The 17,280-nt window shown below is 42.0% G+C and overlaps 1 long non-coding RNA gene across 1 annotated transcript in view; it reads left to right on the forward strand.

The window, feature by feature from the left end:
- The first annotated feature begins 2,111 nt into the window (after window positions 1-2,111).
- LOC116644774 overlaps window positions 2,112-17,280 on the forward strand; it is a 108,787-nt gene continuing 93,618 nt past the window's right edge. The window contains exon 1 of the long non-coding RNA XR_004301817.1: window positions 2,112-2,521. This is a non-coding gene — a long non-coding RNA (uncharacterized LOC116644774). The remainder of the gene's footprint in view (window positions 2,522-17,280) is intronic.

Raw genomic sequence — 17,280 nt, forward strand, 5'->3', positions numbered from 1 at the left:
CCAGTACTCGGCTTTCTTCATGATGATGACTTTTTTCACCTACTTATATACAGATATGTTTAGTCCTTTTGAATTATGTTCACATGAAATCACAGGCAGATGTACATTCTGGAGGATCTATTAGCCCTCGAAGCGGCCACACTAAGTGGTTTCGAGGTGCTAGCTAAGCAGCATCCTCACACACGTCCTGACTCAGGTCTCGTGAGCATGTTCGTGGAGTAAATTCCTACAAGGGTGGCTGCTAGGCCAAAGTGGATGTGTATTTTACATTTTGGTAGTTGGAAAACTTCAATACAAATGCATGTTCTTGGGAAGGCTACATTCATTTCTAAACATAGGTCTGCCAAAGCCCCTGATATAACAACCTAAGGGTAAATGGTGTTTTCTTACAGACTTTTTGGTCTTCATCTTCAAATTGAGAATGAGAAACCAAATAACGTTGTATATGGAGGGTCAATTATCTCTGAGCTCCTTGTTGAGCACAGAGCAAGAAGCTGAGGATCCAGAACTGGTTAAAGCATGTTCTCTCTGCTCAAGGAGCCCTGCTCTGGAAGGGTGTCCCTCAAGAAAACAGCTGCATTACAGTCTGGTATGAGAGATACATTTAGAGGGTAATATGTACAGATCAAAGAATGCATAAAAAGTGAATTGGGATCAGGAAAAGCTTCTGGAGGATGAGATGTAGTTTTCGCAAAGTAAGAATGGACAGGAGGGAAGGGCACTTCCAAGATTAAGGATAGTATATGTGAGAGCCCAGAGGTTTGGTAGCACCTTACCTTATGCACAGTAGGTGTTCAGGGAGTGTTAATTGAACACAGTCTCAGCCCTGTGGGGTGTACGATACACAGAAACCAGTGCCTTAGGTTCTCTCTGATCCAACTAAAGACCAAGAATTCCTTCAGACAAGGCTGCTACATTCTAACTGTAATTTTAGGTTCATGAATAGCTTAGTGAATTCCTAATGAATTCACACAATCAAGACAAGATCTTCTTACACCTCCAATGACTGGGTTGGAATATAAGTACTGAAATAATCTTCAGATGAGTCTAGCCTTGCCTGCACTACCTACACCCTGGAGAGAAGTCCCAGGATTGAGTGTAGAATGATCCTAGTCCCTCCCTTCCCCAAAGACTCCATTCCCTGGTCGATGGCCAGTGGACCTTGCTTGAGCTCTCCTGACAGCTGAGAAGGTCTACTTACACAATCAACTAAAATCCTGGACACATATGCAACCTTTTAGTTAAACACTTGGATCTTGCAAACTTTTTACCTAAATGGTAAAGGAAAAGACATGAAACAGAACTGTAGGGGACATTTGCTATCCCTTGCTTCAAGGGACAAAGAGTGTTCTGGTCCAGGCTGCTCTTCAAATATGTCCCAAGATGAACTGGAAAGCACACATCAGAAAGGTGTGTTTCATTTTTACAGTTTGCAGGTGGAGTTGGATGAGGGTACTGAGACTGCTGTTGGTAAGACAACATGGCCCACTGGCATGGAATAAAAGCAGAAGATACCATCTTAAGTTGTCCCCAAAATATTCTAAAGTTATCATCTCATTGAAAAAAAATAGGTAGAAGAAGATCTCTGAGGTGCTCTGATTAACCTGCCCCATTATCAGACCCCTGATTGACAACAAGCAAGGTCTTTCATCCTTGGTCCCTGCTCACTTCACCAGCTTTCTGCCCCCCACCTCCACCCCATGCTTCCCTGCCAGCCAGTCCTGCAGGAACCCAAGCATGGGTGCAAAGTCTGACTGACTTCAATCCAAGCAATGCTACTTTGCAACTATACAACCAAAAGAAAGTCAGCTAGCCACTCTGAGCTCCAGTGTCCCTATCTCTATCATGGAGTTAATGTTGAGAGGATTAAACAGTCACAGTTTTTGGAAGGGTCCAGCTCAAAGCCTCAGGCACATGCATTTAATTTTTTACAGTGCCCTCTATGCCATAGAAAGAGAATTGCCATCACATATGGATAATCGGTATCCCCCCCGCTTTAAGTTGGATGGCTTATTAGCTCATCCCTTAACTATGGGTTTCATTGGTGATCTTACATATGTGCTAATAAGAGTTAGGGAAATAAAATGAATTAGTTAGGACTTTTTGTGCTTGCCAAGACTAAACCCAACTTGAGCTGGCTTAAGGAAAAACACAGATGGTGTATTAGCAATAGTGATGTTTCATGAAATGATAGGATGGAAATAGCAACTGAGCTTAGCTATGGAAGGGTCTGCAAACCAGGACTAGAAGCTTTAAGTAGATCTGATCATCGGTTCTCTCCACTTGATATTCCTGCTTCCCTTCATGTGCTCAATTCATGGTTTCTTCTCTTTTCCTTACAGCCCCTCTCTGCTCCCAGTTCCATGGTAGAATATGTGGCTCCACAGATCCTGTATTTACCTGAGGACCAATGAGAAACAGAGACCGTCAATGCTGTTCTTGGTCTCAGTTTGAAATTCCTAGAAGATGGAATCTGATTCTTCTGGCTGGAGCCTATACTTGCTCTAATCAGCTCTGGGTGGTGAGTAGAGTCATGAAATAACTAATGGGTATTGAGGGTTCTTGGGCATCATGCATATAAGATACGAGTCTGTGATACAGGGACAGATTGATGATTTTAGTAAGAGAGGAAAAGGAGAGAGGTTTAAAAGGAAGAAGTAGTAGATTAAATGTTGCTCATTCCCCACTCTCTATAAAGCACTATTGAATACCCAGATGTGTATATCGAGCTTCGGAAAAGTATCTATTTTTACATGAGAAAGTTGAACTAGATCGATGGTTCTCAGCCTTGGCTTATCTTTTGAATAACATGGGGAGCTTTTAAAAATCTCAGTATTCAGGCAACATTCCCAGACCAAATAAATCAGAATCTCTATGGGATCCTAATATCAATTGTTTTTAAAGTTCTTTAGATAATTCCAATTTCAGCTAAGGTTCATAACAATTGGACATAAAAAATGACTCCCAAATCAGAATCTAGTGAAAATGAATATTGTGATCTAATAGGTTCCAAGTGAGGCGTAGGGTTCTGCAGGGCTAACGAGCTCCCAGGTGTTGTCAACACAGCTTGTCTATAGATTGTACTTGGAGCAGCAAAGCACTACATTATCCCTGAGTTCTAGTCCAGCCCCAAGACTTGAAGAAAGAGAATATTTACTCTGCAAATATTTATTTTCTGCTCTGCCCCAGACCTTGTGCTCAATGCTAAGGCACAGAAATCTAATAAGTTTCTACCACAGAGGGGGTCCCATGTAGCCCCATAGCTTGAGAGAGGCTAGAGAAAATATCCTGTGTATACTACGTTGTCTTAGTTGTATTTGGAAGTCTGAATCAGGGATTTTTGTTTTGTTTTTGTTTTTAAGAAAATATCCTTATTGAAAAGGCAGCTGGTTTTCCTGACAAGAGAGAAGCCAATTCAAGTCTGGGGCTGAGGCCATTTGACATAGAAGGAAGGGAGGCTTTACCATCTAGTCATTGAGGGTGATAGGAGCGAAACATGGAGTCTGTGATGGCGAGAGCAGCTTGGCCCTGAGCAACAATAGACAACAGAGAAGCTAGTGCTCGGGAATAAGACAATGATCTGTGTGATGTTACATAGATATATAAATACTCCATGAAAGGATCTCCTTGTTTTGCAGTAGATTCAATGATTAATGAGTCAAAGCCACTCTAAGAGATCGTTAGCATGTTTTAGGGCATAGCTAGAGTCCCCAGTAATAGTAACAGAACCAAAGTCATGCCAATGCTTATGGTGTAAGTCTGCTCACATTTCATTAAGCTCCTTTGTACCAGAAAGCCTGGAAAGACACAAGTTATGATGCCTCGTTTCCATATCATAGAGTGGGCATCTAAATAGTGGGGGGGGGGGGGGAGGCCATAATAAATGGCCTGATTTCCATTCAGCAAATATTCCCAGAGTGCCTCTTAATTTGATCAAAGCACTAATTTGATCGAAGTTTCATGTAGTTTGATGGTTATTCCAATGCTATCATCTTTTGGTGACAAGTGCCGGCTGCCCAGCTATACACGGTTACATTTATTCCTCATCAGGACCCAGGGTGGAGGAGTCAGGCTGGTGATGCCGTTGATGTGGTTGATGGTGGTGATGGTGATAATTTGGGGATAGATTTCCTATTTAAGAAAAAATTTTAAATGGGCTCCAAAGTGACAAAGGATTATAGAAAAGTCCCACAGCTGGTACATAGCCAAGCTGAGGCAAGAACTCAGACACCCAAACTCCAAGCTCGGCTTACTGCCCACTCAGCCATGTTGAGGAACTAGAACATTAGCCAGTTGCTCAAGGTTAGCTTGGGGTTAGCCATGCTAAACACAGTGGAAAGATGAATGAAAAATCCAGGACCAGGGCGCCTGGGTGGCTCAGTTGGTTAAGCGTCTGCCTTTGGCTCAGGTCATGATCTCAGGGTCCTGGGATTGAGTTCTGGGTCAGGCTCCCTGTTCAGGGGGGAGTCTGCTTCTCCCTCTCCCTCTGCTGCTCCCCCTGCTTGTGCTCTCTCCCTCCCTGCCTCCCTCTCTCCCTCCCTCTCTCAAATAAATAAAACCTTAAAAAAAAAAAAAGAATAGAAAAATTCAGGATCTACAAAACACTATGGCTCCATGTATAAGAGGAGAGCTTCACAAAGGCGACTCCGGAAGTCTCACCGAGTTTTCACTCCCAGCTCACATTCTTCTCTCCTGGCAAGGAAGGCTGGAATAAGGATCGGTCGTAAAGGAAACGTTTCACTCTGCCTCACAGATGCATTTCTGTGCCAAAGTTAGCTTTATAGCTAATACACATAAAAAGAGAATATTTAGACAGGCACTTCACAAAATCGTGGTTAGCTTAGGAAGTCAGGGGTTTATAACTGCCCCCAAGAAAATGCCGTGCTTTTCAAAAGGCTTCAGTCTCGCTGGCCTTGCAACACACACGCTGTCTGGCTGAGCTCCAGTCCCACCCCATACCACAGCCAGAATGAGTCTATCCAAAATGCAAATGTGATTGCCTCTCTGTGGGGCTAAAAATTCTCAACGGCTCCCTCATCTGCGGAAGAAAGTTCAGGCTCCTTAGCTTCCAACCCACTGCCTTTTGTGACATGTCCATCACTGACCACTCCAGCCTTATTTTCCTTCTCTCCTTCCAGCCTTCCATAATGTTCTTCAGCAAAAGCTAATCACATGTAGCCGCAATCCCGCTTATTGAACTCACAGCGTGATGCTCCTATGCCTTCGATGATGCTGGTTCTGCTGCAGGAATGCTGCCCCTGCCTTCCTCACCCAGCAAACTGTTACTCATCCTTAAGGACTCACCTTATCCAAAAACCCATCTTAGACCAGTCTCAGACCAGAGCAGAGGGGCCACCTCAAGCATACTTCTATCATCATCACCCCCACACACAAGCAATCATTGAGGGTCTACTAGGTTCTAGCCACTGTTCTAATCACTTTACATGTATTCTCATTTTAAATATTCATACAGCTCTATGGGATTGGAAATTAACAACAACAAAAAATCTCGAGCTTCCCAAATGTAATAGTATCTGGAATATAGTAAGCATAGTACTGCTCAATAATTTGTAAAGCTAAATTGATAACTTCCTATTCATTCATTTTTAGAAATAGGCTTTATTTTTAGAGCAGTCTTAGATTTACAAAAACATTGAAAATAGAGTACAGAAAGTTTCCATATACTCCACACCTGGTTTTCCCTATTATTAACATCATGCATTAGTATCCTATATTTACAATAAATGAGCCAATATTTATACATGAATATTAACTAAAGTTGATAGTTTATTCAGATTTCCTTAGTTTTTACCTATTGTCCTTTCTGCTCCAGCATCCCATGCAGGACATCATAGTACATTCTGTTGTCATGTCTCCTTAGGCTCCTCTTGGCTGGGACAGTTTGTCAGACTTGCCTCGTTTTTTTGATGACCTTGACAGTTTTAAAGAGTATTACTCAGGTCTTTTGTAGGTGCCTCTCCATAGGAATTTGATGGTTCTCTCATGATCAGTCTAGAGTTGTTGGGTGTTTTAAAGGCTTTATTTTAATTCCAGTTAGTTAACATAGAGTGTTCGATCAGTTTCAGGTGTACAGTATAAGGATTTAACACTTGCATACAAGACCACTGCTCATCACAACCAGTGTGTTCCTTAATCCCCAACCCCCACCTCCCCTCTGGTAACCATCAGTTTGTTCTCTATAGTTAAGAGTCTGTGTTTTGGTTTGTCTCTCTCTCTCTTTTCCCCTTTTTTGTTTTGTTTCTTAAATTTCACATGTGAGTGAAATCATATGTTGTCTTTTTCCGACCCCACTTTGCTTTATACTCTCTAGCTCCACCCATGCTATTGGAAATGGCAAGATTTCATTCTTTTTTGAACTAATATTCCATCATACACACACACACACACACACACACACACACACACACACACACACACACCATATCTTCCTTATCCATTCATCAACTGATGGACACTTGGGCTGCTTCCATATGTTGGCTATTATAAATAATGCTATAAAATAGGGGTGCATATATCCCTTTGAATTAGTGTCTTTGTATTCTTTGGGAAAATACCTAGTAATGTAATTGCTGCATCATAGGGTAGTTTTATTTTTAACTTTTTGAGGAATCTCCATACTGTTTCCCAGAGCGCTGCACCAGTTTGCATTCCAACAGTGCGAAAGGGTTCCTTTTTTCCCCCCCACATCTTCGCCACACTTGTTTCTCGTATTGGTGATTTTAGCTATTCTGACAGGTGTGAGGTGATAGATCATTGTAGTTTTGATTTGCATTTCCCTGATGATGAGTGATGTTGAGCATCTTTCCATGTGTCTGTTGGCCATCTGTATGTCTTCTTTGAAGAGATGTTTGTTCCTGCAGTCTCCCCATTTTTTTATTAGATTGTTTTTTGAGTGTTGAGTTTTATAAGTTCTTTATATATTTTGGATACCAACCCTTTATTGGATATGTCCTTTACAAATATCTTCTCCCATCTGTAGGTTGCCTTTTAGTTTTGATTGTTGTCTTTGCTGTACAGAAGCTTTTTATTTTGATGGAGTCCCAATAGTTTATTTTTGCTTTTGCTTCCCTTGCCTCAGGAGACACATCTAGAAAAAAAGTTGCCTACAGCTGATGTCAGAGAAATTCCTGACTGTGCTCTCTTCTATGATTTTAACGGTTTCAGGTCTCACATTTAGTCTTTATTCCATTTTGAATTTATCTCTGTATATGATGTAAGGAAGTGGTCCAGTTTCATTCTTTTGCAGGTTGCTGTCCAGTTTTCCCAACACCATTTGTTGAAGAGACTCTCTTTTTCCCATTGGATATTCTTTCCTGCTTTGTTTCTGGGTTTTCTATTCTGTTCTGATCTGTGTGTCTGTTTTTGTGCTAATACCATACTCTTGATTACCACAGCTTTGTATTATAGCTTGAAGTCTGGAATTGTAATGCCTCCAGCTTTGCTTTTATTTTTCAAGGTTGTTTTAGCTATTGGAGGTCTTTTGTAGTTTCATACACATTTTAGGATTGTTTATTCTAGTTGTGTGAAAAATGGTGGTGGTATTTAATAGAGATCACACTGAATGTGTAGATTGCTTTGGGTAGTATAGACACTTGAACAGTATTCTTCCAACCCGTGAGCCTGGGATGCCTTTCCATTTCTTCATGTTGTCTTTAATTTCTTTCATCAGTGTTTTATAGTTTTCAGAGTTAGAGTTGTGAGTTTTTGAGAGTAAGATCACAGTGGTAAAGTTGCATTTCTATCCTGTCGTATCAAAGATACTTACTATCCACATGACTTTTGTCTGCTGATGTTGACCTTGATCACCTGGCTGAGATAGTATTTGTCAGTTTTCTCTACTGTAAAATTACTTATGCTTTCCCCATTTACATATATTTTTGGAACAAAGTCATTGTGCAGAGATCAAACAGAAGGGGTCTGGAGTTAGGCTTCCTCCTCCTTCAGGGCAGAGTATCTACATAATTGTTTGGAATTCTACATAGGAGATTTGTCTCTTTTCCTGATACATTTATTTTATCACTTATTTAGAAAAGCATGGACTCATGAATATTTTTTTTCTATTTTGGGTTTTAATCCAACACTACTTAATTTTGTTGCTTAAATCATACCAGCTTTGGCCATTGAAATTTCTTTCAAGTGACTCCTGTGCTCCTTTGACTGCCCCCCCCCCCCCGCCCCATCAATGCAAGTTTTTTAAATTTTTGAGTTCCTTCTTTCTGGTCCAGGCTTATCTTGTATCTTTCCTGCCCTGGCGTCAACCATTTCTCCTAGAAGCCCCAGTTTAGCAACAATGATCTGGGTTCTAACTGTGCACATTGCTACCGGGGTGTTGTTTCTTTTAGGTCTTCTCAAATGAGGAAAAAAAAAAAAAAAAACTGTATGTATTTTGTACATATGTGTATACTAACTCCTGTACATATGCATTTATATACTCATGTATTACACACATGGATATTTCTACTGTAACCATCTGTATCTATATGAAGCTACTCATGAGTTCATACTCCTATCTCCAGCTTTAATCCATTACTACATGAATCGCTCTAGCTTCCTTACCTTGCCTATCAGTAAATTCCTACTTAAACAGTGAGAAACCTAGCTCCCATCACCTGCCATCCATTTGCTTAATTGTTTTGTTCCAGTGTGCACACATAGCTGCATGAGAATTGTTAACCTGTAGCCCTGTGGGAAACAACATTATCGGCCTGAGTACAGTGCTTATGTGTAGTTCTTTTTGCCTTTAATCTTACAGACTGCACTCATTTCCAAAGCTACCTCAGTCAGCACCTTCTCCTCGCTGCCCGCTTCAGCGAGGTTGTCTTACACATTTGTAATACACTTGGATTCTCTTGTCACGATCTACATTTCTTCCTGAGGTTCTCCTGATTTCCTAAATGATTTTTTTATGTGCGTGCATTAAGGTTCATTCTTTGTGCTGTACAGTTCAATTATTCATTCATTTTTCATCATCTATTTATTCCCCAGTCATTCATTGTTTATAGCACTCCTATCACATACTCAAAAATAAGTTGAATTAACTGACATTTAGAAAATGTCTCTGATGGCATTTAAAGTAGAAAAGATTAAAATCTACAGAGAGGCATGGAATAGATAAACCCTATCAGAGCTTAGCTTCAAAGAATTACTGCAGTGGGAGAGAATTAAAGTTGGCTTGGAGTCTCCTGGCTGCCAAGCTGATGAAAAGAAGTATAGCAGGATCAGCTAGCTAGATTCTCTCCTGGCCCTAAACACTGAGTAGCAGCTCAGTGGGCTCCATGGCAGGGTGGGGTGAACTAAGGTTGACTTGGGATCTACATGCAGACTCCCAGATGGCAGGTATTGAAATAAACCCTAAGTCCAGAGAAACTTGCATTTCAAATTCCTTATGGTTGCTCCAGGACTCTCTCCCCCAGAAGTTCATGTGAGTGTGTGAGATTCGCTGCCAGCATTGGATAAGAGCCTTCATCACCACCCTCATCATGAGGGACATTTGAAGGGACACATTAGCCCTGTCTTTACAGAATGCTTCTGTGTGTTCATCCTCTTCTCATGTTCATGCCCACCTGGGAAGTCTTCCCAGGTATATGGTCATCCCCATTTTATAGATAAGTGGAGGGTCAGAGAGGGCTTGATTTCCTGATAGCACACAGTGAGGACAAGGAACTCAATTCCAGTATCCAGCTTTCTCCCCACTCCCCAAAATGACTCTTGCCATTTCTATCACCCTTGATGACTTTGGGGATAGAACCCCAAATAAAGGTCATCTAAACCAGAGAGTATGCTTCCTCATTTCTGATTCCTGTGAGAATCCACGTTAGAGGGACTGAGATTTCATATACATGGACTTGACAATTCCCAGTAGGCGAGCCAGGCCCAGATGTTGTATCACGGCACTGCAGAGCGGCCAGTGGCCTTCTGTGGCAAAGAAAGCAGATGTTCCCTTTTGTCTTCCCAGGTCCTTCTTAGGTATCCATGTTTTCTCATATCTAACATCATTTTTTTTAAATACCCCGAAACTAAGAAGTAAAGAGTAAAACTTCTGAACAGAGCAGGTGGTGTTCACTCCATTCCCTCTTCATTTGCACACACTTACGTGGGGCTTCTTCACTCTTATTTTACACACACAGTCCAAATGGCAGTAATTACTTGATCTCCAGGCATACTGCATATTCGAAACAGCAACTGGCAGAGAGGCGAGTGGGGACTGGAAGGATTAGGCATGAAGTGTTCAAAATAGGAAACTGGGGGCAGGGGGGAGGTTTAGATCAGGGGCACAGTGTCTCTAGGAGCCTCTACTCCCCCTGAAATTGCTCGTTCATTGAAGCACAATGGTATGATCTGTGCTGGGAAAAATGTTTCCAAATTATTTTTTTAGATACAAATACCTGAAATTTTTTTTTATTCAAAATGATTAGAATAAGTAAATATTTCTGTATTTCAAGTAGGTAAGCCTTAAATGTGTGGAAAGCAAGATTATTCAGTTTACCTCATTAACTCAATAAACATTTACTGTGTATAAATTGTGTGACAGGAACAGGGGATAGAGAAATAAATAATATTGATCCCTGTCTTCAGGAAGCTCAACATCTAATTTGAGAATCTGCCCCTAGGGGTCTGGATTGCTGAGGTTTTTAGAGCATAAAAGGCTGATGGTTAAACCTTTCTGCTCTGTGAGTCTTGACGACTCCTAGAGGTGAGAACCACGGAATCACACATTTAAGGTTTGAAAAGAAGCAACAAGATTCATATAATAAGGAAAGAAGGAAATAACCCTGCTACCTTACTGAATTGGGGCAGATGGAAAAAAAAGTCTTATCCAAAAACTTCTCTGTGGATCCATGTAAAGCTAGCCAAATGCTATAAATAAAAGGGTAATTTTACAAATGCCATCCCTTCCATGATTTGTAAGTTAGCAATGTAGGTGTTATTATCCTAATTTTGTGGGGTAAGAAACTGAGGCCTCAAGAGTCTAACCATCGTGCCCAAGCTTAGACATAGACAGGCAGGGTTAGGGCTGGATGTAAATCAAGACCTGTCACATTTGGTGTGAAATCTCATCCCTCGTCACTATGCAACATTGCCTTCAGCCATAAGAGGTTGGACTGATGTGAGAAGTGTCTACAATGGCATGCTACAAAAATAAAAAAAAAAGAACATCCTTAGGATTCCCTTCACAAGAGAGGCAAGCACTCACTCCTCATTCACCCATGACTTAGTATCTAATCCATCCCCTTGTAACATGGCCATTCTGTCAGTCAGCGTTGTGGTGCATTCCAATTGAGTGACTTGAGAGTTTAATAGAATATTTACTAAAGACATGACACCATGTAGGAAACCCACAGGACGTATGTACAGTACTCCAAGCCTAGTAAAGAAGCAAGGGTAGGGAAACAGTGACTGGGATCTGGAGAGAGACTTGAGAGCAGAGGGACCTCCTTACAGGAGCTGTGCCCTTCCTTTTGAGGGGGTGAAGTCATCCATGGTGATCCACAGTGAGGGAACCAGGGAAATAAATGCTCCCACTTCAGTCTTTTTTCTCCCTCGTTTCAATCTCCTGATGGGTTCTCCACTGGCCCAATCCATTTGGAAGCTGGGAGGTGAGGGACCCCCTGGATGTAGACTGTAGAGGTCAAGCACAGAGCAGAATGAAAAGGGAAAGTGGATATGGGTAGGTAAATAAAACACAGCCATCCCAGTCCCCCTTATGCATTCCAACATGGAATCAACTTAGCTCAATATCAAAAGATGTTTTCCCATTGGGATCAGAAGCAATCTCATGATCTGTGCTCACTTTGGCAGCACATATACTAAAAATTTGAACAATACAGAAGTAATCTCATGATCTTTCTTAGCATAGCCCTCCAGGGACCTCAGAGTAATTGATTGGAATTGGACGAGAAGTTGGGATACATGTGCCATCCTTGCCCTAACCCAAGCCTGGACCTTGTTCCTTTTTGTTCTTTCATTGGTTTGATCATTTTGATGCCAGCAGGCCTTATAACTCTTTATGATTTGCTAGAAACACAGCATAGATAACATTTTGTGGATTCAAAATATCCAAGGAGATAATAATGTTGTCATGAAAGAAACACTGGACTTGATTTTAGAAATCGCTATATCTTACAAACTGGGTCACCTTGAACAAGCCATGTGCCTTATCAGAGTCTCTGATCTTGTTGGGGATGTCATCAAAAAGAGGTGACTGCCGATTGACCTGTGAGCTGGACGTGGGCGCTCAGAGGCTCCCCATCCCCTACTCCTGTCCTTGGAATGTGCCTTTCCTGCTCCCAGAGGCTGTTCCAAGGACATAGCCTTGAGATTGTGACATGGTACTGAGAACATCTACATGGTATACGTGACTGAGCACAGGTAGAGCCTCTTTATAAACTTTTAAGATTTGGCAGGTAGGTGCAGGGATCCATTCATTTTGCTGCTGCCCATGACAAGCCTTGCATGTAAGTTCCCTTTGCTTATTAAAACCGCCATCTACCAACCTGGAGTGCCCTGCCTCTCCCTGCGCTCCAAGTATGGGTCCGGTTTCAGATTACACCTGGGAAGCTCTGGGAAGGTTGCAAACCAACAGATCTCCCTGGTGTGAAATAGGAATATGAAGTTACTTCTCAGGATGGTACATTTTTGGCAGTCTAAAGATACAAAGCAAAAAAGGAAACTGTGATTGCATCATACACAAGAGCATCATGATTTTTCAATTTGCTTTTCAGTAAGGCATTATAGCAGTTAAATCAAGCTCTAGGTCACAAATTAAGGCTTTGAACCTGGGCTCTAGAGCTTCTTATCTGGGTGACAATGAGCAAATGCCATAATCTTTCTATACCGTAGTTTCCTAATCTACAAAATGGTACTAACTAAAACACCCACCTTAAGAGCTGTTATTTACTGGTTCATAAATAGTGAGAAAACCATGGGTATTAGTTATTTTTGTACTGTCCTAGATTCAAAAGATGCCTTCACAGCAATGGCCAAGTCCATAATTCATGTCATTCTTTAATTAAACAGCCCTTATTGTGCCCTGCTATTCTTTAAGATGTATTATCTAGCTGGAGACAACATCAGTAGTTACATCTACTACTCCTGAGACCATAGTCATAAACAGAATTAAAATCCTCAGTGCTGTTCTTCCTGAATTTTGTTTATCAAAGAGATCTTTGCTTCAGTCTTAAAATTTTCAATGTGAGCTGTTCGAACTCACTGGCTTGGGAATCAGGTTGGTCCATTTCCTGTTGCTGCTAACTTGCTGGTTGACCCTCTATAAACCACTGAATTTCCCTAGGTCTCATCAAACTCCCTTGATAAAAGAAGATAGATAGGATTTTCACCAGTAAACCCACTCAGTTTCCATTTCAGAGATTCTGTGGCTTCATCAACCCATTCTCTGAAAGCAAATTCATTTATTCCTGGAGTTCCTTTACCACTCTTCACACATGGAAAGTGTTTAACAAGCTCAAAAGAACACACAAATATCAAGCACCTACAATGTGCCTGACACCAGATATAGACTTAATAAATTCTGGATATTTTCTGAAACAAACAACATTTTCCATAATCAATTCCCCAAACCAAGACATTCATCTGTCTCCAGTGGAGTAGAAGTAATTCACATGAATCCCACCTCTGTTAAATTCTGCAGTGGACCTAAAAGTTCCCAAATTCCATATGGATGCACATTGCTGTGCTTTGATTCATACTCAATTTCCTAAAATAGGAAGGGAGGATTAGTTGGATGAAGGGGCTGCAGTATAAAGAGCAACACATATGTCTTCTTGGCTAATGTCTGCTCTTTTTCCAGTCATTAGAGTTAATGCCGTCACAGGAAGGGAGCAGAGTTGTTTTTCCCCCTTAGAACAACAGGGGGAATGTGCTGCAGATAAGAGGCACTGGGGTGTTTTGGCTTTTGGAAACGGAAACAGAATAGCTGTATACATGACAGCTTGATCTGGGAAGCCTGACAACCTTCCCCCTTCCCTCATCTTTTAATTCTGATTACTGCCAGCCTGAGATCTATCTATCAGTTCTGAATGCTCTTTGCAAGAAAGGTTTCATTGTGAAGGAGGGGGGCTGGCCTTATTTTACCAGTAGAAGGCTATTATCTTGCAACAGCTGTTTATAGTTAACTGCAGCCCATACTTAAAGCCTGAACGCTGGAGCCTTATTTAGTGCCCGTGGATTTGCGGTGAACAGAGTCAGGCTTAACTCTTTCTGCCCCCTGTAGTTGATGACTTCAGTGGGGATTGGAGATGGAGGAGTCTGTTAACAAAGAGGGTGGAAATAGATGGAGGGTTGCCCATGTGAGTGGAGCAAACTGTTCTTCCTAACTATGCTAAACAGTGAGGTGTTAGGAGATTTCAGGGATGTGTTGAGCACTTTGAAGGATTATTTCAGTGAATTTTGACTATCGGTGCTCTGATGTTGATAGGGTTGTGCCTCTTTCAGAGGTGAGGAGATGGAAGCTCAGGTGATGAAAACTGGGATTCACATCCACACAAATCTAGTTATAGAGCCAGAGTGCTTCACTCCCACAGTATGTTGTATTATGCTTCCCATTATTCCAGAGACATTAACTGAGGATATTTTATGTGCTCTGCACTGTGCTGCACACACTATTAGGGATAGAAAGTTTCCACCCCAGAGGACTCTCAGGCCGGCCAGGAAGGTGAGCAAATACAGGTGATACACTGACAATAAAGAAAAGCCATAACAACTCCAGAAACTTCTCACTCTATCTAGGGTGGAGAGAGTAGATAAGGGCCCAGAGGAATTTAGGGAAGGGGCAGAGTTTACTCAAAAAAACAAAAACAAACATTTCAAGAAGGCAACGCAGCTACAAAAAATATGAAATAGTGCACAGAAAGAGGCTGATTTAATCAGGGGTTGAGGGGGCCGGGGGATACAACCAGAACCCCAGGAGCATCTTGGCTGCCCTGCCAGGAACTTAAACTTGATTCTTCAGGAAATGAGCAACAAGGTAGTCAGATGTGCATTTTAGACAGATCACCGTGGCTGTGGTGGGAAGATGTTTTGGAGGGAGCAAAGCAGGGAAGAGAAGAGTTAGGACACAGTGGTGATCTTGAAAGAGGAGAATGGGCAGAACAGTGGAAATGGGCAGCGGGGACTGGATTCAGGAGATAACGCCGAAGATAAGAACAAATAAAATGATGCTCAGCTTCCTTGCCTGGCTAAAGACTAAAAGACTAAAAAGAGGTTAAATTTTCCAGCAGGAAGTTGGAAGGAACATTGCTCAAACCACTAACTCAACCCCAAATGACATACATTCCTAAGGGTTACAATGCTGATCAGTGGCATTTGACGGTGGTGGGTGAGACTATGCCAACGTGCGCGCGCACACACACACACACACTTTCATTTTCTCAGCACGTCTGGAATTTTTGTTCTCCTTTGTTTGACTCCAACATCTTTCCTGATGACAAAGAAAACCAAAGATCTTGCAATCCATTGTTAAGCACAAAGAGAGGCAAAGTGGGGGGTTGTGGGGGAAAAGTTGGCCGACTCCGAATTTTATTCTCAGCCGAGGTTCGCAACAATTCACAGTGGGAGAGAGAGTGGCTTGCCAGAGGGCTCCATGTGACTGGGCTAAACTAGAAGAATATGTCAAGTTCAAGATGAAAAGACAGCCCTCACAGTTGAAAACGGAGCTGGGAGCTAATGGAGCTGGGGAAGGGGGCCTTTACAAAGAAAAGTGCTTATTTGCAAACTCGTTTCTCTGCAGCAAATGCTCCCAGGACCTCTGGCAAAAGGAATTCCTGGACACAGGCCTTCCCATTGAGCCATTAGTGATCTGCGGTTAATTACCTCTCGCCAGGCTCCCTTCTGCAGCCAATCCGTGGGGCGACTGCAGAGATCTGGGGTGGAGGTTTTGCCCTTTTAATTCCAACATTCAACAAAGTTAAAGTCTTACAACTGCAGAGCTAGAAGAAACCTTACTTCTCCTTCTGCTCTAAGTTCCCAATTGTTCCAGTGGCAGGAGTCCTGGGTCAGACAAAGCAGGGAGAAAGGCAAGGCCTCCCGTGGGAGGCCTGGGGGTCTGTGGGTGGTCCACGAGCAAGGTGTGGTCTTCATGCTGTGAGGGTATTCTAGGAGATCCTGTCACTCAGCCAGGATGATCTGCCCTCATTATAGGAAGTGGAGTGTAAACTATCATTTAGGTCCAGATTCCACTGGCCCAAAGGGGTAAGGTCCCTTCCAGGACTGCTGGTCTAGGCTCCCTTTATTTGATATCAAAATGAAACAAACTTTTCCTGAAAAGAAAGTGCATGAATCAGATTAGTCAGTGCTCTCCAAAGATAGGTTGATAGAGATTTATTTTGAGGAATTAGCTGATGTGATTGTAGGTGCTGACAAATCTGAAATTTATAGGGAAGACTAGCAGGCTAGAGATTGAGGTTAGAGTTGATGTTGCAGTCTTGAGAATTCCTTCATCACCAGGAAACCTCACTTTGTTCTTGAGGTCTTCAGCTGATTGGATGAGGCCCGCTTACATTATGGAGGGTAATTTGCTTTACGTGAACTCCACTGATTTAAATGTTAATTACATCTTTAAAAACGTACCTGTGTTTGACAAAACAACTGAGCACCACAGTCTAGCTAAGTTGACGCATAAAATTAACCATCACAGAAGGTATTCCAACAGGGTCCAAAATGTGTCAACAGCCTGTATTTGGACATCCTGGGGATGAAGTCCTTGTCCAGGGATTTTTATTCTTCCTTCCCTGACGACGGTTGAACACATGCCATTTTAGATCTACCTGCATCCCCACCCATCTCTTCATCCCTAATGCTAGCATTCTACCCATTCCAAAAGTAAACATAAATCATAAGACAAGTGAAACCCAGGACTCTGGTTCTAGATCAAGGATCTAATAACTGGCATGAGCCCTTGGCAGGGGATTGTTGAGGAGTCTAGAAACCATAGAGTTGTGTGGTGACTTTTATCCATGATTTATTCATTCCATTACTGAAAGCCTGTATTTCCCACTCCCCTTCACCCATTGACCCAGCCCCCTCTCCTCTTCCCTATAGCAACCATCAGTCGGTTCTCTGTATTTATGGGTCTGTTTCTGCTTTTTGCTTTTTCATTTGTTTTTTAGATTCCGCATATAAGTGAAATCATATGGTATTTGTCTTTCTCTTTCTGACTTATTTCATGAAGCCTAATACCCACTAGGTCCATCTAGGTTGTTGCAAATGGCAAGATCTCATTCTTTCTATGGCTTTGTAATATTC

Source organism: Phoca vitulina, unplaced genomic scaffold, assembly GCF_004348235.1.
Source record: "Phoca vitulina isolate PV1807 unplaced genomic scaffold, GSC_HSeal_1.0 scaffold30, whole genome shotgun sequence".
Classification (NCBI taxonomy): Eukaryota; Metazoa; Chordata; class Mammalia; order Carnivora; family Phocidae; genus Phoca; species Phoca vitulina.